Here is a 22,930-nt window from a genome sequence, read left to right on the forward strand (position 1 = left end):
GCATCATCATTAATGAGAGAAAAGCATTACATAAATACTAAACAATCAATTTACTGTAATAGATTTCTTCACAGAATGCTTAAATACATACTCGCCAATTATTTGACTACATGATGCATAATGAAATGATTAAATATGGTGCTGTTCTAGTGAATTCACTATTTGTACGAAATGCTTTTTTGTACAAATGGACCCCCCCACCCCCCCACCCCCAAAATAAAAAGCAAAAAATCCTGTGATTGCATCCGTTAGCTGTCATGACTAATAGAATAAACAGCGACAACTGATTGCCCTCTGATATAGAATGGCCACTTGCCTACTTTAGATGTAATGAGAGAGATCTCACACATCTTCACACCCAGATAAGAAACCACGCTTTCTGTTCACGCTTTAGATTAGGGAAATGATGAACTGTTTGAAGCAGCAATACTAAGATACAAAAAAAAATACTGTATTAAATGAAAGCTAAAATCCCAAGTACAAGTACATGAACGCAAACTATGTCGTCAGTAAGTTATCATATATAGTACATTTGGTGCTTTAATTTAGTTTTGTTTGGTGTACTCAGAGTGACATAAAAGATATATGAACATACACGCACCTTGTTACTATAGGGGCTCAGCCTACAATTGTTTCTGTTCTTTTAGGAGCATGTCCTGACATCCACAAACAGCTTGACAATAAACAGAGTGGCCGTTACTCTTTTCTCCATGTTAGCAGTTTCACTGACACCTTCCAAGAGATTTCTAAAGTAAAGAATATTTGTCAAGAAAAAGGTGGAGGAAAAAAAAGAGCACAGAGAAGTATGCCATTATAAAAGCAGAAGCTGCTAGCAAGCAATAAGAGGACTGACTGACAATCTGAACGACATCCATCTTATGGGATTTCTATATCTAGGCTTAGTTATTTTGAAATCCAACGTGGGTCAGTGACAAGCATTGGTGATTTACTAAAGCTCTACCAGCAAGGCTGTCTCTCTGATATGCATTTTCTGCATGTGGTGACAGGTTTATTTCCTTGTTCGTGCGTGTTTGTTCCCCGCACTTGATTTTATTCCTATCTTATTGTTCTTTAACATATAAGCTTCATACCTTCTTCCTGCTGTGTAGAAGAGCTGAGCAGACCCTCTGAATTGGCCCCTTGTGATGCCACTTTGTGCTCGTGTGATGCAGAGGAATCCACACTTGATTTGAAATCCTCCTCCCAAGGCTGCTATACTGCATTGATCCTGCTCTGTATGTACCCTTGCAAGGTATTATGTATGCCTGTTATATGCTTTACTGCCACAGCAGACTCTTGCAAAAAGCTGATTTACACTCCACAGAGAAAATGTACCAAATTGCTGAACTTAAACCTTTCGTGGTAGAAATAAACTCTATTCATTTTGCAAAAAAGGTAGCCGTGCACAGATCTATCATTAGATAAGCTATTTCACATATTGAAGCTGGATGTTCTATACTAAAAGAACCATTTCCGAATGAAATAATGGAAACCATCATTTAAACACATGCTAGAATCACAGAAAATTCCCTTAAATCAAATGTGGAGAGATCTGAACATTGTTAAAATACAAAAGTAACTTACATACACTGTCACAACAGAGTGCCACTAAGGATAAAACTACTTCATTTTACAACACAGCTTGGGTCTTTGGGGGATGGAATTTTCAGTGTGTGGCTTTATCCGAACCTCTTTCTCCCAATTTTAAACATTCCAACAACTACTGGGTGGAAGTTTTGTACTGACATTCATGGACAGGGGATGTTAATGATTTTGGTTCCTTGACTCCTCCCACAGAGACACCATAAGTTTGACATTTGTGGTTTTGAGCGACATGTTTGAAAAACGATTAGATGAATAACCATGAAATTCGCTACAGACATTAGTATACCTTCTAGAGGGACTGTAATGACTCTGGAGATGCTTTAATTCGACCCTAGTGAACTCATTTCAAATTTAGCATGACATTTCCATTAGCCTCTGCATTGCTTTGTTCTTTGTGTTAATTAGCAAATTGTGAGCATGCTAACATTAGCGCAATGCAGCCCAGTTCACACTTTAAGTCTAAGAGAGATTTTTGTTGCTTCTCAATTAGACTCCAGTAGATACGTGGCGTAGATGACCCCATTCATCACTTTTGCAAGTTGAATATTAAGTAAATTTCCACCGTGTACATTCCCCTTTCTGACTACAGTATAATTCAATTAACAAAAACAATCGAGATTTATTACCAACAGGATCCACCTGAATAAATCTACTGTAATAACTGGACGCAATAATCGGAAATTCATGCAGCTCTAATTGATATAGAGGACAGTGTCCCAAAATCACTCAGGGCTGTAATTAGTGTGTGCTAGACCTCGGCTGAGGCAGCTATGACTGCGTGTCCCCACAAATGCGCATCTTCAGTTTGACACGCTTCCTAGAAAAGCCAGAGGAAAGCAGGTTTAGGCAGAACTTTTGTCAAATATATTGAAGGTATCACTAATCCTGTCGGTGTTAAATAAAACACCTTGCAGTGTCGATACACAGAGAGTGGCAGTTCACACAAGATGTGGATTTATCTGCTGTTGGCTTTGTGCCAAGAAAATAAGTTTAAGTGAACAATTGCTGCACTTACTACTGACCAGTCAATATGTCGCATTATAGGTTTGCTGAGACTCAGAGAAACGAAACGAAACAAAAGCAACCAACACCTGAATTCCATATATCGGCTCCTTTTTGCGCTACTATCACACGGCCATATGCACATTTGTGTATTTGCATGCTTTCCCTCCTCCATATCTTTTCTGACTTTGTTTGGGGTTGGTTGCAGTGTGACAAAGTAGCGAAATGTTAATGCTTTTCTCTTATGTATTCCTCAAACTGAACAGTCATTTGTCCTCTCCGTTAACTAAAGCTAGAGATGAACACAGTGCTACACTCTGTGTAAAGACTTCCAAGTAAAGTTTAGATTTTCAAATGTAAACAGTTATGTCTTTGCCACATAGACAACCTCAGAGTTTTTTGTGCTCACCCCCTGGGGCAGTTTAACATGTTATGCCTGGTTGCTAATACATCCTTTCTTTAATTATGCAATCAAGTAAAAGAGACCTCTGGGAGATTTTTTAAACTGTGTACACTCTAACACTTAGTTCACTTCCTTCCTACATAAAAAAATGTGCAAAGATGAAGCAGAAAACTTAAAAACTTGCAACTCCCATACTATATACAAGGATGGAGTACATATAAAATTCCTCATTTATATACAGTCCATGAATGTAAGCCACAGAATGTATATGAATAGGCCAAACAGGTAAGAAACAGGTTGGGTCTTATACATTTTTTTCCTGTTGCAGTTTCCTGCCAGTTCACCACATTGTTTAATGCAACCAACAAATTCACAGAGAATGCTTTGACTTATGGGTTTGTCACAGAACACGAAACTTCTTTCAAACAAATAAACAGTTGGAAAAGCATTATTTCTGTCAGGTAATATTTAACAGAACAAGGAACAAGGTAATTTTATTATTATTGATTCTGCACATTTAGATACACATTTTTAGCTACAGAAGGGCAACAACTTTCCTTTACTAGTATGCACAACAGAGCTGTGCCATGAATCATAGCCAACCTTCAATATGGACACAAGAAGCAGAGTTCTGAATGTAAATCAAGCATACTCGCTTAATGCACGAAGCGTTTTCAAGACTCAGTGATGTTTTATAAAGTGATAAAATGCAGACATAGAAATGTGCATTGCTTACTCTGTCATTACCTTGTTATAAGTAAATTTCTATATAAATAAAGTTCTGTTATTTATTCATTATTTTGTGAAGTAACTATAGCAAACCATTAATGATATAACCTGAAGTTACAGAATAATAATTGAATGACTGATGTAGCTTGAAAATCAATGTTAATACAGTGAGTAAATTTTACCCATTGGCAGTTTAAGGTATACAGCAATCCCCGAACAAATGAGTTCACATGACAGTGACACAATGACAATAAATTTTTTGCATTTTAATGCATTAGTAAAAGAATGAAAAGAATTATGATCCATGCCAATCCTGTAAGTGTAGCCAGTGATTTAAGTAGGGGCAATTTAAAAATAAAGTCTGATGTGTATTCTCTGAGCATGTCCTTGTTTGACTTTTTCCTCCAATTACATTTGTTTGAGTTAAATCAGGTCACTGTGTTTCATTCGTGACATATTAGAATAATTAGTAATAATATGAGTGAAATGTTTAGTATGATTGCAGACAAAGTCATGCTTCACTTTCCGAGTCTCTAATCAAAAACCTTTCGGGCCTGTTATTCGAGACTGAAAGGCATATTTAGTTCTTTCCTATCACTTACGTAATTATTTTTTATCTATATTCTTTTTTCATGGAAGTTCACAAAGTTAATGTGACTGAATCCCCATGTAACTGTCATTGACATTCTCTATAATGAAAAGCCACTGTTACATAAAACTGATTGCCTGCTGTGTAAAATTGCCAATTTTTATAGACTTCCCAAAAGCAATTAAACTGATAAAAACTGTTCTTAAATTTGAACTTTAATTTTTACATTTTTTTACAATACAATTCACAATTAGCCACTAAGCTATACGTTCAATTTAGCTTGTTTAATTTTTTTAACCTTCAAAATACACTCACGGCATTAGGTGCACTGTGCTAGTACCGGGTTAAACCTCCTTTTGCCTTGAGAAGCACCAATGTGAATATCACGTTCCAACACATCCCAAAGATGCTCTATTGGACTGAGACCGTGGTGACTGTGAAGACCATCTGAGTACATCGTCATGTTCAAGAAACCAATATGAGATGATTTGAGGTTTTCAATGTGGCAGTTATCCTGCTGGAAGCGGCCATCAGAAGATGGGTACACTGTGGTCATAAAGGGCTGGGCATGGTCAGCAATAACACTCAGGTATGTTGTAGCATTTAAACGATGTTCAACTGCCACTAAAGGGCCCCAAGTGAGCCAAGAAAATATCCCCCACACTATTACACCACCAGCAGCAACTACCCGAATTGCTGATACAAGCCAGGATGAATCCATTCTTTCATGTCACTTATGGCCTATTCTGACACTTTTGTCTAAATGTTGCAGTAGAAATGGAGACTCATCAGACCAGGCAATGTTTTTCTAGTCTTCTAGATTTTGGTGTGCCCCGGTTTTCCTGTTCTTAGAGTGGTCTTTGTGCTACTGTATCCCATCTGTTGCTCTTGTGCAAACCTTGGTTGTAATGAGTGGTTATTTGAGTTGGGCCTTGGGCATTAACAAAGCGTTTTCACTCAGAGACTTTCCCCCTACTGGATATTTTAATTTTTTGACCATCCCTGGAGATGGTTGTGTGGGAAAATCACGAGTTTCTGAAATACTCAGGCCAGCCAGTCTGGCACCAAGAACCATACCACATTCAAAGTCACTTATATCACCTTTCTTCTTAATTGTGACACTAGGTTTGAAATTCTATGGGTCATCATGTCCACATGCCTAAATGCATTGGAGTGCTGCCATGATATTGGCTGATTAGATACGTGCAGCTGAACAGTTGTTCCTAATGATTTGGGGATGATTGTTGATATTTCCTGTTAATATTACAAAATAGACTGATGGAAATAATTGTAAGGTACAGGAAGCATTACATACTGTACATATAGTAACTTTGCCACCAGCTACAGTCAGTTCATTACTGGTCATTGCGGTTGTGGCTGTACCATAAGTAATTAGCTCACAACCTATTTGATGAAAGAGGAAATTGCCCTTTTTTTTCTGCCTCTAGTTAATTAGTAAAATTGATAAATTAGGTGCTGAACCAAATTGCAGTCCAAAAGCTATCACATTAGGAACAAATTAAGGCTGAGAAAGCAGGACATTGGGATGCATGGATTTTGTTTGTTCCATTTTATCAGAAAAAATGTGCATTTACAATCCCACCGTAAGAAATTTTTACACATGAATAAACCACTCTCCCAAATGGAGGCTGAATAAACACCAATTTATTCTGAAAACCACAGCAAAACAAATGTAACAAAGAAGAAGAAAAAGCAAAAGGAAATTATGTAAACAAAGCAGCTGCCTCAGATTTATATTCTCATAGACGAATTTATGATCACATCCCAGGTTTGATGCATGATCTTAAAAAGACGGGGCACCGCAAGAGTTTGTATTTTTGATTTAGTCCTTTGCGCTGGTAGACTTGCTTGTGTAGACTTTGCTAATTCTTTACTCCTGGTGTGATCTTTCATCTGAATGAATGACACGGGGGGAATCACCTGCTAACTAGCGGAATTAATAACAAAGAGGTATAGTCAGAACGACATACCTTTAATTTGTTTGTTATAGTGTGACTGATAATTCTCAGCCAGGCACAAAGATTAAAAATGTGTAGCTGTAAAAAATACGACACCATTAGTGAATGCGACCACGGTAGTTCCCAACACTGCATTTCTATAATTTACTTCATGCACTAACACAGACTATAATCTTGGACAGCAGAGGCAACCTGCTCAATCCCATTATTGAACTTTAATATAGCTCCATCCATGCCAGTTGTCCATAATACTACACCCAAGCAAGCTTATTGTGCTGCCAGGTCCACTTATAACATCCCTGCCTCATGTGCAGCTCCTCCTCCTCCTTCTCACTCTCCTCTGCCTATGAGCCAATGCAAATTACAGTAACAGCTTGGACGTGAGTATAATCTCAAGTGGTGCGAGCTGGGCTCCATGGCAAGGCATGCAGGCAGATGGAAGGAGAGACTCTGCCAGGCCTCTTTAGGGGCTCCCACTCTCTCTCCAGCATGGTAGACAATGGAGGAGCTGTGGCCCGCAACCAGCTTCTCGTCTGCCACTATCACGCAGCCTCCTCCCATCCGCTGTATTTGGTAAATGATATGAAACGAAGGGGGACGCCTTGTTTAGACCAATGTGCAGATGGACAGCAAAACTGGCAACATTATATCACAAGCCACTTACGGTACGTAGCAGGGGGTAAAACTCAAGGAAAGACGTTCACATTTATGATGACAGAGAGGGAAAGGAGAGCATTAGGGTTTGTATCTTTGTCTGTTTCTGCACAGGAAGTGGCAGAGATCTTTCCCTTGAGCTGCCGTAGATATTTATAGATAGCACTTTAGATAAACAGCCTTATCCATTTGCATAAAAGATGTAACCAAAACAAAAAATTTAAAGAAAACGCATTATTTTCCAATCAGCGCAGCGTATTATGTATCAAAGCAGTTCCAGTGAGAATGCCACGACTTCCCAAAGTTTCCTGGTGTGTAAATAGACATCTGTATAATAATATTTATATCATATATATATATACACATGCACACACACTCTAAAGCATAATTAACTTGAGTCTGGTTGAGATGTGTTTTGAGACCGAGTTCCCTCAAAGAAACCAATTTAACTTCAAAAAGGTTTTCCTAATACTTGAGCATGCCTCTGTCTGCATTACTGAACTTTTATCCACTGTTTCTAATTTCAGCATCTTCTGCCAAGAATAAACAGAAGAGTTTGTCTTGCTCCATTTCTCGTGATGCTCTGCTGATTTCCGCAACAGTGAAAGAAAAATCGTTCTTTTTTCCATGAAAGAGAACCATGAAGAGAGAAATTGTCTGTAGTTACGGATACCTTTTTAGGTTAAGAGCCTGCCTGTTTGGATCCAGGCACTGCAAAAAGAGTTCCATCAAAGTGTAATGCACCTTTTATTTTGAATGAATGAGCTCCAGGGTTTACACTTGCATGACAACAGAGATCAGAGTTTCTCTTGTTTTGCTGCTCTGGGAGACAGGCTTGTTTATGCTCCCAAACACTGATTGTGCTATTCTTGGCCATTAATGTAAATTGATTCTTCTACTCAGTTACGCTCCTTGTAATGAGCACGTTTATATGATAGGGTTGTACTTCCATGTCTCATTTAAAGATGCCTCTCGTTTTCTGATCACATAATAGCGCAAAGGAGGAAGCTTTAAGACAGACATATGTGCCTGCAGAAGCTCACAGAATGCCCTCTCTGCTGTATGCATGCATAACAACAAACAAAAGAACAAAAGAATCTGATGTATGAAGAAATCAATAGACTATGAATCAGCCGTGTGCCAAAATGAGGATGTTTAAGTGACTCAGTCTTCAGTGTGTTTGCCAACCCTGACTGCATCTGCACTAACAAAAAGAGAAAGCGAAGCACAGAGAAAACACCAAGACGCTGAGCACAACTCCCCTGGAGCGACGCGTCTATTTTATCTGCCTTGTGCTCGCACGCATGCAGGTGTGTTTGATTTTTTACTGTATTTTCTCTATTATTTTTTATAAGGACAACAACAAAAAAAGCTTCAGCTGCACCACCTCAAATTTCCCTTATAATTTCAAGATGTGCTTGACACAGGGTGTATGGCTTAATTTGTGCACATGATTACAGATGCAGTAACAAGAATCAGGTGCAGAGGAGGATATCTCAGCATGGTAATATGTGCTGTAAACATTCAGAATACCCTGAGCTGCTACTTGACACTGCCTGTCACTGCTTTGAGTGCTCGATATTCCAGGAAACACTCACTGCAAGCCTCACATTACCTTGAAAAGAGAAACAGACCACCAGACACAAGACAGGGAAGATGTGCACTGGAATTTTGAATATGGGAAGGCAACAACTTGACCTACTCCTCACTCTTCCCTCAATCCCCGATTAAAAAATAAATAAATAAAAATATATATATATATATTATTCACTACCTACTTTCAGAACACTCAGTTTTTAGTGCCATAATTTTGTGCAAGCAGAGATGAGCTGGTGGGGAATCCTGTTGTTCCGCCTCTTAATGGGCTCAAACTTGACAACCGGGATTAAACTGCACTCAAAAGAGCAGCTGGGAGAAGATGTCAAAAGAAAACATACGGGCCAAATTACTGTACTTTTACAACACAAATTGCTTTTATTTGACAGGAAAGGAGTGAATTCAAATCTCTCAAAAAGGATTAATTAAACTATGGGAATTATTTGCTTTTTTTTGGGACACAAAACAGAACAGGATGTCTGGCAGTGCACAAAATATGCAGAGTTATGCAGGGTGTCTGCTGTAGATGCTGCTTGTTAGGAGTACAACGCAGGGTGGGGGGTGGGGGCACTGAAGGGAACAGCACTTATGTTCAATTCTGTAACACAAGCTGGCTAATTGGCATTGCCATGCCATTCCCTTTGAACCCACGGAGGACAAGTGGGAGCCATTACATTTCTTTGTTCTCAGCACTATGCGATACCCCCTGACCACTGAAACCACAGGAGTTCTGACCACAGAGGGTCAAAGGCAGGCAATATCATTCCATCTCCCACTCCTCACCTTAATGAACTCCGCCAGGATCATAAACCAGACTTTCACCTAAAACTAGGCCCTCAGCAGAGTTCACTTACCGGCAGCAAGCCGGATCAGATATCATATGCCTTGATGTAGTGCAATGACATTTTCAGGATGAACACCTACTTGAGTCTACCAAACAGTTGCTAAGGGGATACTGGTACCTTCTGCACTTCAGATGCACACAATTATTCTCAAATGACTGCCCTCTGAACATGGAGCACACACCATTAACTCTATCGTCTTGTGTGTTGGGTTTTAATTAATAGTTTCATGCTATATAATGTACAGCCGTAACACGAAACTGTGTTCATGTCCTGCTGCAGCATTTTGAAGAGTTAGTTAGAGCTGCAGTCAGTTACACTACGACTCCAGACAGAGCCTTCTTTTGTACTACACATGGGTCACATTATTTGAAATATTGGTCAGAGTTATATAAAGACAACAGAAACTGCTAGGTTAGTGGGGTTTGCTTTTAAGTCTCGAGAGAATAATGATAATCGGCACAGCCCCACCCCATTCCAATTTCCATTTTATTTTCTTTCTAAGCTAAATTTATACTATTATGTTTCCTTTCTGGCTAGACATATTCAGCACTGGTTGTTTCAGTGTATAGCTAAAGCTAAAAATGGTACTTTGGCCATTAACCTCTTAAAACCTGTCAATTACCAAGTTTCTATTCAAGCTTTTATTTGCAGTTTTCTAACTGCCATTAGCATGGAAAGACTGAATGACTTCCTAACTCTTAAAACTTTGCACTTCTTTGTATTCCAAGTTCAGACTTGTGAACAGTTAAAACACCCACTGTGCTTATCAGTTACATGTGGCAGTTTAGCATTCAGACTCTGCGATAACACGTACATTATATCCATTAATGTCAAATGTAGATCAATGCAAGCTCTACAGACTGTCCATAAACCTCCTACTGTGTGAAAACGTTACTCGCCAATTAGTAACTTTAACGCTCATCCTACTGTGCAGACCCCAGAGGTATACTTTTGTCATAGTAGTTTTATGCTACCATTTCAGGTTGTGTGACTTTTGTGACTTCTGTGACTTTACATTTTTGCCATGAGCCCTGAATTAAAGTATCATATTATATCAAGAGGAATAGTGGTGCTCTGTCAGTCAATTTAAAGAAGAATGACTCCATTGCTGCATTCATCATCTGGATAATAACTCGGCAAAGTGGAAGATATTAGAATATTGGTAGAACAGTTCAGGGCCGTGCCTTGGTCATGCCACACATGAAAAAGGAGAGCCGATTCTGCTAGATTGTGAACCCCTTAATCCAAGCAGAAATGACCCTCCTGGGAGTGAGGGGAGCTCCACCCGCTGATGCAACTGTTTAATGCTTGAAAATGGTGTTGCCTTTGCTCATGAACCACAGACAGGAAGGGCACAACTGTTTGTTGCTCCTGTCATAAGCCAGCATGCCCTGAGAATAGCATGAGGGAAATTGTGCGCTAGAACTGCCTTTAGTGTGTGTTTAGCTTTAATTGGTTTTAGTTGTTTCCTGTCCCTATACAACCACATTGAGAGCTTGGTTTGCACTGCCAATAATAATCTTCGCCAGGGCTGCCCTTAGTCACTGATACTTTTCAGAACATTTATGGACAAATTTTCTAGCTACAGCAAATGGGTGGAGAGGATCTGGTAAGGTGGTCCCTGATTTCTGTGGATTTTATTAACTCTTCATTTATCCAGGTATAAATCTAATTGCGATTCAAATCTCATTTCCAAGAGAGACCTGGCATCATTGCATCAGATGATGAGGTTTTCTTAGCTTCATCAGGTGGTGATCTCCAGCTTGCACTGAGTGTGAAGCATCTGGGATGAGTCTGGTCAGAATCTGGGTCGGAGATGAGTTGCTTTCCCAAGTGGAGGACTTTAAGTGTCTCGGGATCTTGTTTACGTGTAAGGAAAGTAGAGTAGAGTGGGAGAATGACAGACAGATTGGTGCCTCATCTGTAGTGATTTAGGAGCTGTTCTGGTCTGATTTGGTGAACAGAGAGCTGGGCATGAAAGCGAAGCTGTCGATTTACAAGTCGATCAGTGCTTCAGTCCTCGTTTTTGGTCACGAGCTGAGCTGTGGGCAGTGGCCAAAAGATCGTGGATACCAGCAGCGGAAATGAGTTTAATCCAACGCGTGTCTTGGCTCAGCCTTAGAGATAGGGTGTGGAGCTCAGTTATTCAGGAGGAGCTCAGATTAGAGCCACTATTGTTCTTCTTCAATAGGAGACAGCTGAGGTGTTACGGCCATGTGACCAGGATGCCTCCTGGGTGAGGTGTTTTGGGCTTGTAAGAGAGGTCCCCGAGCAGACCCAGGACACACTGGAGGGATTACATCCCAGGGCTCCCTGGCGTTTTTTATATTTATTTCAATATTTTGTATTGGGGTCAAAATGACTCCAATTGGCTTCATCAGAAAAATACATTAAGAGCTGAGACTACAATCAAAGTTTGGTAAATAGGCTTTCAGATAATAATGCGGCTTGTAGTTAAGATAAAAACTGTAAGTCGTATTAAAGAAAAGCATACATTTCGATTACAAATACACAAAATATTGTTAACTTTACAAAAATAATGCAAGACATTTTTAGATGACATTACATAAATAACAAAGCTCTCTCTGAGAACAAATATTTTTCTATTATTATTATTATTTATTATTATAGCTGCTATATTTATATGCATGTTGAATATGCTGGATAAGAGCTTCTTGACTAAGCAATATTTATCCAGCAATCTTTTTACTTTCTCTCACACATTTCTGCACTGATGGCAACCCTGTAGACATTGCACTTGCTGTGTAAAGTGCAAAACCTACGCATATCTATTTCTTTAACATCATCACCTTTTTATTGTCATTCTCAAGTCCTCCAGCTAACCGACTGTACCGGCCGTTTGTTAGTGTCATCTACATTAACCGGAGTCATGTTATTTCAAAAATGACGAGTCTGCCCATTTTCTGGGAGAAGACAATTTTGTGTCGTTGCCCAAGTACACTGGAAATAGACAAATAAGATAAAGCCAAAAAAGAAGATTCAGAGTCAACAGACTCCATGCACATGGTTGTTGCCTAACTGTGTAAATCAAATGCTGCCAAACAGTAGGAGACAAGAGGAGAATAAATATTAATATTTTACTCAGTTATCCTCTGGCCCTGTAGTTCCACTGAATTTTCTGACATAGCACTCCCTTTAAATCTGCTGATGTATCACTGCTAACACCATTTTCAGCATAGTTAAAGCTGCTCCTACTAAGCAGGGAGCTGCTTAGAGTCAATATGCAGTGACTTGGAAAACATGGCAAACTCACCAGATATCAAGCCCTGGTCTCCATTACAGGTTCCACATCAGCATCCTGATCAGCTAACAGTCAGAGACTCAGGGCCGAGGCAGGCGACTCCCACGGGAAAACACCGCTGGGGAATAAGGAACATGCTTTAGCATTATGTTAGAATTAGGACATAATACAGCTGTAGGTGAGTTAGAAAGCTTTAGTAAAAAGCCTGCCAGAGAAGTGGTTGTTGTAACACATTTTGGGATGTTTATCATGTACTTCTAGACAATATTCCAGTGAAGGAGGCAACGTTTCTCAACACACTAGAGAGGCAGTCATACATTCATAATCTCATTGACTGAGCTTGCTCCTTTTTCCACTTGGCAGCTTTGGGTGCGATATGAACGCTGATCTGATTATGAAACAACAGGAAAGAAACACAAGCAGCAGAAAAAGGCAGCAGAAAAACAGAGTTGGAGATACCACGACTATGAATGTGTGTCCTGTCATTAATATTTCACTGCATCATGTAGCTCAAGGAGAACAAAGTGTAAAGGGGAGCGTAATGAAAAAATTATCCTATTTTGACACAACTTGGAATTTATCTGTACTAAACACAGACTGGGTTCAGGATGAAAAAAATAAGGTGATAAATGCCTCCAAAAAAATTACTGGATGCTTAAACGCAAGGTTATTGCTGCACTCTGCAATATCTGATGAAGACGCATGGGGGTTTGTAACTCACTTAAGAGGCTATTTTTACCCAAACATTCACTTTTTTTTCCCCACACTGGAGAGAGATGAATACCAAGGTCACAGGCCTTCAGTTTCTCACTTGTCCCAAAAATTTAAAACAAGCTACGTGACATGTCACAGCTCTGCTTGCAGTACAGCGGCACGCAATCCAAGAGAGATTACCGTATCGCTCGCATTTGTCTGCAGCGAGCCTTCATGCATGAAAATACAGAACTCTCCACTCAGGTTTTTCTTCCAGCTTTACTGTACATCAATTTGTATTCAGGGGAGGACTTTAGACTTGTCACCTTCAGCTATTCATCCAGCCAATTAAATATTTATGACGCAAGCTTTTGCTTTTTGATACGTCATTTCAATCTTCTTCCAGCTCCAGTTCAAATAAGGCTGGATGTGTACTGTCATGTCAGAGTTCAAGAAATGAAGAAAAGAAATAAAGAGCGTAGGTGTCACACATTTCATGGGCTGTCATTCCAAGCATATTCTGTGTGGGGTGGTAACACGGGCCACTCCTCCCCCTCTTCGCAGCCAGTGTGTCAGAGAGTAATATCACTGCAGTGACAGCGAGAAACCAATGGGACTCTTAAATTTGCTTTAAAAAATGTCTTTCATCAATGACTTTTCAATTTTATCCTCGCTTTCAAGTATACCATCACCTGGCCCAGAATGAGAAGTCTAGTGTTGGAACACCCCAGCCTCACATTGTCTCCAACATGGCTCTTCTTCACTGTATCAAACACTCCACTCCACTGATCCATTTTCCTTTCACAGCTGCAACACTTTACCTCTCTGTTCCACTTTCTTTTTGGCCCCAGGCCTTTATTTGGTCCAATGGGCATTCTCAGTCAAGTCATTATCCATCACTGTGATTTCTTCCTATCCGTGCAAGACAAAGACAGTTGTTAGGGAGACCGTTGTCCTCCTGTATTGCCAGCTTTACTACTTACAATACTCAAAATGGCAACAAGGGTGACTTAGACTTCCCTTTTTACCTCTTTGTAGTTATACTGTGCCGCTCACTCAGTCACACAGAGATGACCCAATGTGAGTGGCATCAAAAACAAACTACCCCCCCCAAAAAAAAGGACATACAGATACAAGAATGATTGAAAAACCAACATTTAACCGCAAAAAAAATATTTAAAAAGAGCAGGCCTAATAGAGATTGAAAATGTGACGTCATTCAAGGGTAAAACCGCAAAGAATTCTGGGAACTCGTGGCAAGAGGTACTAGCGCACGCAGGCTTTCAATTGAAATCAGTCACACAGCGATTAAAAGAAACACAAAAAACTGTCAAGAAGCGGTTGTATTATTAACTGCAATAGCCGGTCGCATGACAGCCATGAAGCCGACGGGTAAAGAGATCGTTTTTTTTTATCAGATTACGTCGTTGAAGAGAAATTATTCGAGCCATGTTTCTGAAGTGACAAAGAGGCGACGGATGGCCTGGATTGCAGCCATTCAAAGAGCAAATATAACGTCCCAGAACACTCCAGCTCACAGGTTAGTCTGCTCCAAACATTTCCACAAAGGTCAGTGTTTTGTAGTAGTTAATACGTCATTTTTCATAACATAATTGGTGATATAGGTTACAAGCAAGTCTGGCGCTGAACAGAAATTGTGGCGCTATGCTCCTTTGTTTATTGTGCATATATATTGTGCAATAGTGAATTGTCCTGACACAATATTGCGTTTCGCTTCATTTATTACCATGGTACATTGACAAAAACGTATACTTTTATTCACAGGATAAAACAGGTTTTTGTATCACTAATTGCCCGGTACGATTACAGCGTACAATATTATTGTCACTGCTACATTTCTGTAATGCGAACCAGAAATTATTTCCACTGCTAATTAATTACCGTTGAGCTCAAAGGTCCTATTAATAAACGGTTAACGAATGTGTATTTATGAAGACGATTTGTGAGACTGGTAAACTTATGATACATACGATGGTCTTTCGTTCTACACGGTGCATTTCATGGTCCTGTACCCATCCGTCGTTAAAGTGTACCTGGGCTTGTTGCAGTGACCTGAAGTTACTAAACTTCATGAGTGTATGCACTCGCTCCAAGAACCGTATAATTATAAATATGAGCGTGGTGAAAGTTGGGCAGCACGCTAACGTATTTTGTCCACTCTGTGTGCTATAAGGGTCTAACCCTTTCACTCCTTTGATTTTTTCCTCGTATCTTTTCTTTGACTTTTCATCAAGTCTGTCTTTGTACGGTCCGGCATTGTTCTCCTTCGTTTTCTACATAACTTTTTTGGGGGGCAAAGAAAAAGCAAGAAGGTATTGGAACCGGAGAATGAACGTTTTGCGGTGCTGCAAATGCTTGCATTTGATGCGGTACTTGGATTGTTTTGCCACGAGTTACCGGCATGCAATGCGCAAAAGTCACGTGGTCTGTCAATCTCTATATGTACTGATGTGGAAGCATTAGTAAATATCAATAAGCTTGCGAAGAAAATTTCAAAGGCAGGGCAGTAATATTTTATCAGACTATAAGCATGCATTATTTGGACCAAGATTTCAACTAAATAACAATTTTGCTTGGAGATTTCCCTGGAAAACTCTACTTGCAGCATTGAGGAAAAGCAGATCAAAGCCCATATTTTTTAAAGTGTTTTAAGATTGAAATATAACAGAACTGTCATTTCATACTCTTTTCATTATATATTTACAAGACAATGCCAGAATTATCTCTCTACTGGCTTAGGGATAATGCTTTTCTTCACTACTTTCCCAGACATCTGCTCTGCAAAAGCAACAAAAAGAAATCTCTGCAAAAAGCTGCAGGCATCTCCTTCCCTCAGATCCTGCTGACCATCCAGGGAGACAAAAACAAGCCTTATAGCTTCAATCAATTATACATTTGAGTGAATACATTCATACTGAAGCTATTCACCTTTCCTTGCGCTCCATTCCGTGGATATAAACCAAAGTGATGACAATTTCAGAGCTTGCTGCCAGGTAAGGACCCACAGCAATTAATAGACCACAGCAGTATGGGGAATTAATTCCACCATAGCCTTGCAAGAAGTTTTTTTTTGTGTGTGTGTGTGTGTGTGTGTGTGTATTTAGTACGAGCTTTAATTATTTCTAAATTGCCTGACTTGAGTAAAGATGTTGGTTCGGATTTAATTTTTCACCTCCTTTCACTAACTGCAGGAATCACAGCGCCCAAGAAAAAGACAAGCAGTACAGCAGCTGTAGCTTTAACATGCTTATTAAAGGACACTCTCAATGTCATCATGACTCAGCAGTGGGCTGACAAAACCACTCGTGCAGGAAACAACGATACTGTTTGGAGGTGTAGTGTGGCCCGACTGCTGTCATAACTGTGAGGTCAAACTTATCCTCAGCAGATCCATGAAACTGAATCCCATTAGACCATTTTCATTTTCCCCTGACTTTACAGTCATTTACTCCTCCTCATGTCAGCATTTTGATTAATGACGTGATTTACACACAGGATCGTGTACACTATATGGCAAGGTATCAATCACAGAGCTATATGTATTCATGGATTTTCAACAGCTGTTTTGCTGCAGTCAAAGCCTAATTACATCTAACTAATGGGTGTGCATGAACAACAATGCCCTGGAACTGAACATATTGAACATGTGTCACTATGTGTAGACTTAATGTGTTTAAATACATCAGATATATTCTGTTTATTCACTAGGTGCAAAATACCCAGAGTCATCTAGGGAAGAAACCACAAAAGCAAGATGATTATTAAGGATGAACACCTGTTTTTATCGGAGTCATATCCACTAATCTAAAACACCATCAGACTTTAATGAATTTTACCGTCCCACTTGCCTGACTCAAATTGAGCGGAGCTCTTTACTTGAAATAAGACAAAATAGTTGCCAGGAAAATTGCTTTAAGGAACAGTTTGATTGAATAATTAGCTTTTCATTAGCTTCTACAAACCTTTGCCATAGGAGGTCAAGAAAAGATGATTTGTGTGTGTGTGTGTGTGTGCATTTCACAGCCAATCAATACCCCCGAACCTGAATAATGTTGGAGGGCAAGGTTACCAAGGAAGGTCAGCGGCTAAAAGTGCAGGTGGTGATCGCAAAAAATGCTTTCTCAGTGATAATTAAGGCTGGTTGTGTTATGGTTAGACTCCATCAGACAAGGCTCATGGATCACATAGTGAGGTCATCTGTAATGCAATAGCTGAAAATGGACAAACTTTTCAATGATGGGACGAAAGACTTTATCCCATTATGTCCACTGGTAAAAGTTCTATATTTATATGTATATAATATAAATGCCATCATTTACAGCTCTGCATATACACACACACATATATAGCACCTTTAACCTTAGCTTTGTTATATAAAATGCTTTACAAGATCACAGCACTGCCATGCAAGGTGCTTACCTGCCATCAGGGGCAACATGGAGTTCAATATCTTTCTCAAGGACACAACCCTGCAATTAGCAGACAACCTGCTCCAGTGCCTAAGCAACGGACCCCCATAGATTACAGGTCAGAACAAACTGTATGAGTCAATTTATATTACTATCTAACCTCAAATATAAAGGCTTAGATAATAAAATGCAGCTGGGGTTGTGACTATGTATAAAGGATACATGTGACATGACCCATTTTGGACTAGTATTTTGAATTTCAGCATTAGTGTTTTGGCACTTTAATGTCCAATCTTTGTAACTAGAACTGACTGTATTTGGAGGAGAGTTTGGACTGCTACTTTATCAGAAAATGCTAGCAAGATGCATCTATAAATTGTAAGGGTGCCAAACACAAACACAGTTACCATGCAACTGGTGTTAAAAACAGACTAATAAAGCAGTATTTCATTCGCCAAAACTGGTGAACTAACTTCTAGAATGGTTATACCACAGAGCGTGCCATAACATTTGTCAAACAATTCTATTAAAATGCTCCCAAATACTTGGCAAGTCACAGAAAAGCACTAAAAGGTGTGTGTCTGTGTGCGCAACATATTTTTTCCCCATCACGAATATGTGAAAGCAATTGTGCAATGTTATTTTATTTTATTATCTTTTCAGTTCAGTTTTCTCATTCCTATTTCTGTTTATGAACGTTCATGTAAAACAATAACAAAATGCTCTAAAATATACCAACTCCAGAAAAACAAAGGAGAAGTCAAGTTCAGTGACTATGGGGTGAAATGAGGACTAGCAGACGGCAATCAGCTATAGCTGCCTGTGTCCGAACACCTGCCAATCCGAGGGACCACACGCCTAACTCCAGCATCCAGACGGATTAGTTGTGAAAAAACAACAGTTGTGATGAAGGTGGAAACAGTATAGAAAAGCCAAACACCAAAATGTTTTCTTTTTCATTTTTCGTTTTTATCAATGCATAAACATCCTATTTAATGCTGTATAACTGAACATTTTAACATGGGCACACAGCCTCAACTGCCTACTAGAAAGAACTAAAGTTTATTCCACCTGGTCTAATTTTTCAAACCTGGAAATTGCCACTTGGCAGTGCGTAATGATAATTTTTGTCATTAATTAATTGCTTGAGTAATGTCTCTCAGGAAACTGCTCACGTTTTGTGTCTAAGATCACACCTTCTAATTGCTCATTTGGCCATGAACACAGCTGAAAACTGGAACATAATTCATTTTCAAAGATATAACAAATAGTGACAATTAACACTGAACTAAGCATTAAATAATTAAATATTTTGTAAAGTCAAATCAGATTAATGTGTATTATCTATTATCAGATATCTATTAACTGTTTCCCTTTAGTTTAATCTTTTAATTCAAGGATTCAAGGGAAAGACATAATAAAAAGGTAGAATACAAATAGACGTGCATAATGTATCGCTAAGTGCCGCACCTGTAAGAAAAACGAACATACAACATCTGGAACCCAAACAGAAAATGCACGGGTTCATAAATCAACAATCCTCTTGTGGCGTGTGTTTGTATGCGAGTGTGAGTGAGAGAAAGAGAGGAGTGTTGAGTGTGTGCGTGTGTGTCTTTTTTAACGAAATGTACTTGAAAATGAGGATGGGAAGTCGTAATAATGCCCCCCAGGAGCCAGAGGCAGACAGAGATGGATTCAGGAAAACCAGGCCGTCCACAGCCCCCAAGAGTACTGAAGACCGAAGGCCACGCATCTCAATGATATCTGTACACCCAACCCAGCAGGAGGGAGGAAGGCCTTAGATGACCTGGGGCGATGTGCAGCTGACCCCGCTAGAGGCCGGCCACTCAAGAACCGCTGGTACCCAGTAGAACCCCCCCGACACAGAAGAGGTCCAGGCCACCCAGACCACCAAGGGAGTGGGTCAATGAACATTTTAGCTTTTATGGATATCTCCCAGCCTTCTTTATTGTATTGAGCAGAGTCTGTTATTACAAATTCATCATCCTAATACCTAAACAACAAAATACATTGACTGACTACCAAAAAAAAAAAACAAGATGAATGAGTGTTTGCAGAAATAACACGAGTGGTTCATTTTGCAATATCATAATGTGTCACTCACAGTGAGGCAATATAAAGACTTACAAATATAGAGACTGTGTGGAAACATTGGGTTTGCAGTAGTTACAGTATTTATTTTGATATTTATTTATGGTTTCTGTTTCTATGTCTTTTTAAATGTGTGTTTTTTCATGGACATATGCTAAAAAGTTTGTTCAACATACCCAGGTTGTCTTTCTCTTATCCTGATTCACTTCCTCCAACACCGTCCATCAGAATAAACGGTCACACGAAGCTGGTTATCAACTAGCTAAGCGTCCCCGGGGTTTCCCCTGCACTAGAGATGACTGTTAATCGTTAGCTGGTGATTAAGTAAACTAAACATTTTAATTCCAGGTAATTATTTTATCACTGATTCTGCTCTCGGTGATAAAATGTGATGCAATAGGTCTACTTCTAAGGGGACAGCTGCACATTAGAGCTTTGAAACTTTAACCTGGATACATTTAAACATTAAAGCTTTCTGTCTCACAGCCAAAAAAAGAAAATGACTGAAAATCACCTCAGTTTGACACAGAACAAAGTGAAATTCACTTGATTGATTGAAAAGGTATCCTTGGTATGTGTTCTGTGTTCTAGTAGCTCAATACCACCAGAGTAAAAGAGTCTTTGTAGCAGATTAGAATGACCTACAAGAACATTTTATACCTTTTCTAAAGATTAAATGTAAAAACTGATTTCAATCTTAGTCGATACACAAACTCTATATCTGGTCAGCAAGCCCAGTGCAAATATTAATGCTAATAGAACAATAAAATTGTATAACTGTTTGCTGCCAACAGAAAAAAAGTCAAACTAGGAAAAAAAAAAGGAATATGTCAAAAAATAAGGAAGCTGTGTCTAAAAATCTATATTATTTATTACTGATGCTCATTGGGGAAACAAAGAATTTAGATGCTATTAAAAAAAAACTTTACACCCTCTTATTATTTGCACATTGATGTCTGGGGGAACAAGTCTATTTTCTGGAAAATTGATTGGTCAGTAGGCGGGTATTTCATAGCTGTTGATCTGTAATCTGGATCTTAACCTGCTCCTAAACAGGTTAGGTTCACAGCATAACATACCATGACAACATACCCCAGTAAGAAGTGAACCACCTTCGTTATACAGAAAACTAGGGCTAACCCTCGAATTACCTGGATACGCCACAATCCTGCTTTTTAGTATAAGCCTCTGATCTGATTAACTTTCTTCTAGGTCTCCCTTAGATCTTATCTCCCGTTTTATTTTGGAGGTTTACGTCTTATGTGGCGTCTCTTTTTTCACTTTACTCCTTTATTACTTTTCTTCCTGTGACGATTGTCTTGATTGAGTTCGCCTGTGTCCCATTAGCCTTTGTAACCAGTGTATGGCCCTCAGACCTACTAGTTACGGTTTAGTGGACGAGTGTTTAGGTTTGACACATAGGAGCTAAAATGTCTGAGACTACAAGGAAATGGCTATAGGCTTTGACAGTGTTTGTAACCATCACTGTATTTGACAATACAGGTGCACAATGAAGTACTTAAAAGGTTAGATTTACTGTATGTTTAAATAAAGCATTATCATTATTATTAGTAGACTTTGCATACCTTACATGGGGGTAGAAATGATCGGTATTACACAATTAACATTTCTTTCAATAGCTTTAAAACCAGTAATTATGATTACCTACTTATTTTGTAAATTAAATCATGTACTAAACTAAAACCCAAGTGCTTGTGCGCTGGCTTCACTGTCATGTAATCAAATGCGGCCTTTGAAGGATGCGGCCCCCGAATTTGGACTCTGACCCTGCTCTATGTCAGGAGATTTACAATCAATACATAATGAATCCAAACTTGTTATATAAACGTTAAAGAAAGGAAAATCAAATAAAACATAGTGCTCTTGGTTTGTTTCCACCTTCTTCTCCCACATTTGTATTTATCTCTGTCTCTTTCCCTGTTTTTTTTATCTGCACATCAAGTCTTTTGCCTTCTGTTCCCCTTTATTCCCTCCTGTCATCCACACTGGTTCCCTCTCTTTGTTCTCCTGGTTTGTTCTTTCTTTTTCTTTTTTAAATCATCCATTTATTTTATTACTTTTTCCATCTCCCTTCTGTCTCCTGTGGTGTCAGTAACAGGATCCATTAAAAGCGTTGCTACCTGCGTGACATTGTATGGGTAGGTTTAGGAAAACATAATGGTTTGTTTAAAAAAAAAAAAAAAAAAAGACCTTTTCACAACATTAACCACATGTTGGAAGGAAAACCTTTCCCATCTGCAACAACCTTCTTCTCCAATTTCTTTGTTGCCACGGTGACGAGTCCTGCCCTAGGTGGTGATGACACTACTGCCTTTCTGAAAAGGTCAGAATATTTAACATGCACTTACTCATGCGACCGCAAGAGGTGGTCCGCGTTGTCTATGGACATTTTATGGCCTTTCAAAAATCAACCTCTATTGTCCTACAGTGTCATTTTTATTTTCTATTATAGCAAGACTGATGTGTTAAGTTGCGTTATCAATCATGTGATTCACAGGAGAGGTTACAGCTGCTGGCAAAAAATAAACAATTGCCAGGTATCCACTTACAGAAGAACTTTTTATTTATTGAGTCTTTTTAGAAATGGGAAGTAGGTTGTGGCACACAGAAAAGAAAACCCCCACAGCTGTATATCTTGCTGCTTGAAATATACTCAATTTGTAAGTAAAGCTACAACGACTGATTATGAAATCGTGACATGGATTCATGTGTGTTTAAGTGTGACTGTACTGAGTCATTTCTCTTATGCCTAGCTGCATAAGAGATAAATACTAAAGGCACACTGACATCGCAGATCAAAACTACAGCCACACAGGATGTAAAACAGTAATACTAAGACCACATACATGTGTGTTGAAAGGCTGTCTGCGAGATAATTTTGGCTGCAGAAACAGGAGAACACCCTCGGGAAGGATTGGACAAGTGATGGAGATACTAGCCAAAACTTGTACAACCTCGTAGTAGGTCATCGCTTGCTAAACATCAAACATCCTCATATGATATTAATCCA

The 22,930-nt window shown here is 39.2% G+C and overlaps 1 protein-coding gene across 3 annotated transcripts in view; it reads right to left on the reverse strand.

Annotated features, from left to right (window-relative positions):
- lrfn1 (leucine rich repeat and fibronectin type III domain containing 1) overlaps window positions 1–22,930 on the reverse strand; it is a 137,457-nt gene that overhangs the window by 18,400 nt on the left and 96,127 nt on the right. For 2 of the 3 annotated variants that reach the window (XM_085131744.1, XM_085131743.1), the window contains one exon: window positions 12,677–12,782. The exons of the other annotated variant lie outside the window; for it this stretch is intronic. The gene's annotated coding sequence lies outside the window, so the exon portion shown is untranslated. The remainder of the gene's footprint in view (window positions 1–12,676; window positions 12,783–22,930) is intronic. 3 annotated transcript variants of the gene reach the window in all.

Source organism: Neolamprologus multifasciatus, chromosome 14, assembly GCF_963576455.1.
Source record: "Neolamprologus multifasciatus chromosome 14, fNeoMul1.2, whole genome shotgun sequence".
Classification (NCBI taxonomy): domain Eukaryota; kingdom Metazoa; phylum Chordata; class Actinopteri; order Cichliformes; family Cichlidae; genus Neolamprologus; species Neolamprologus multifasciatus.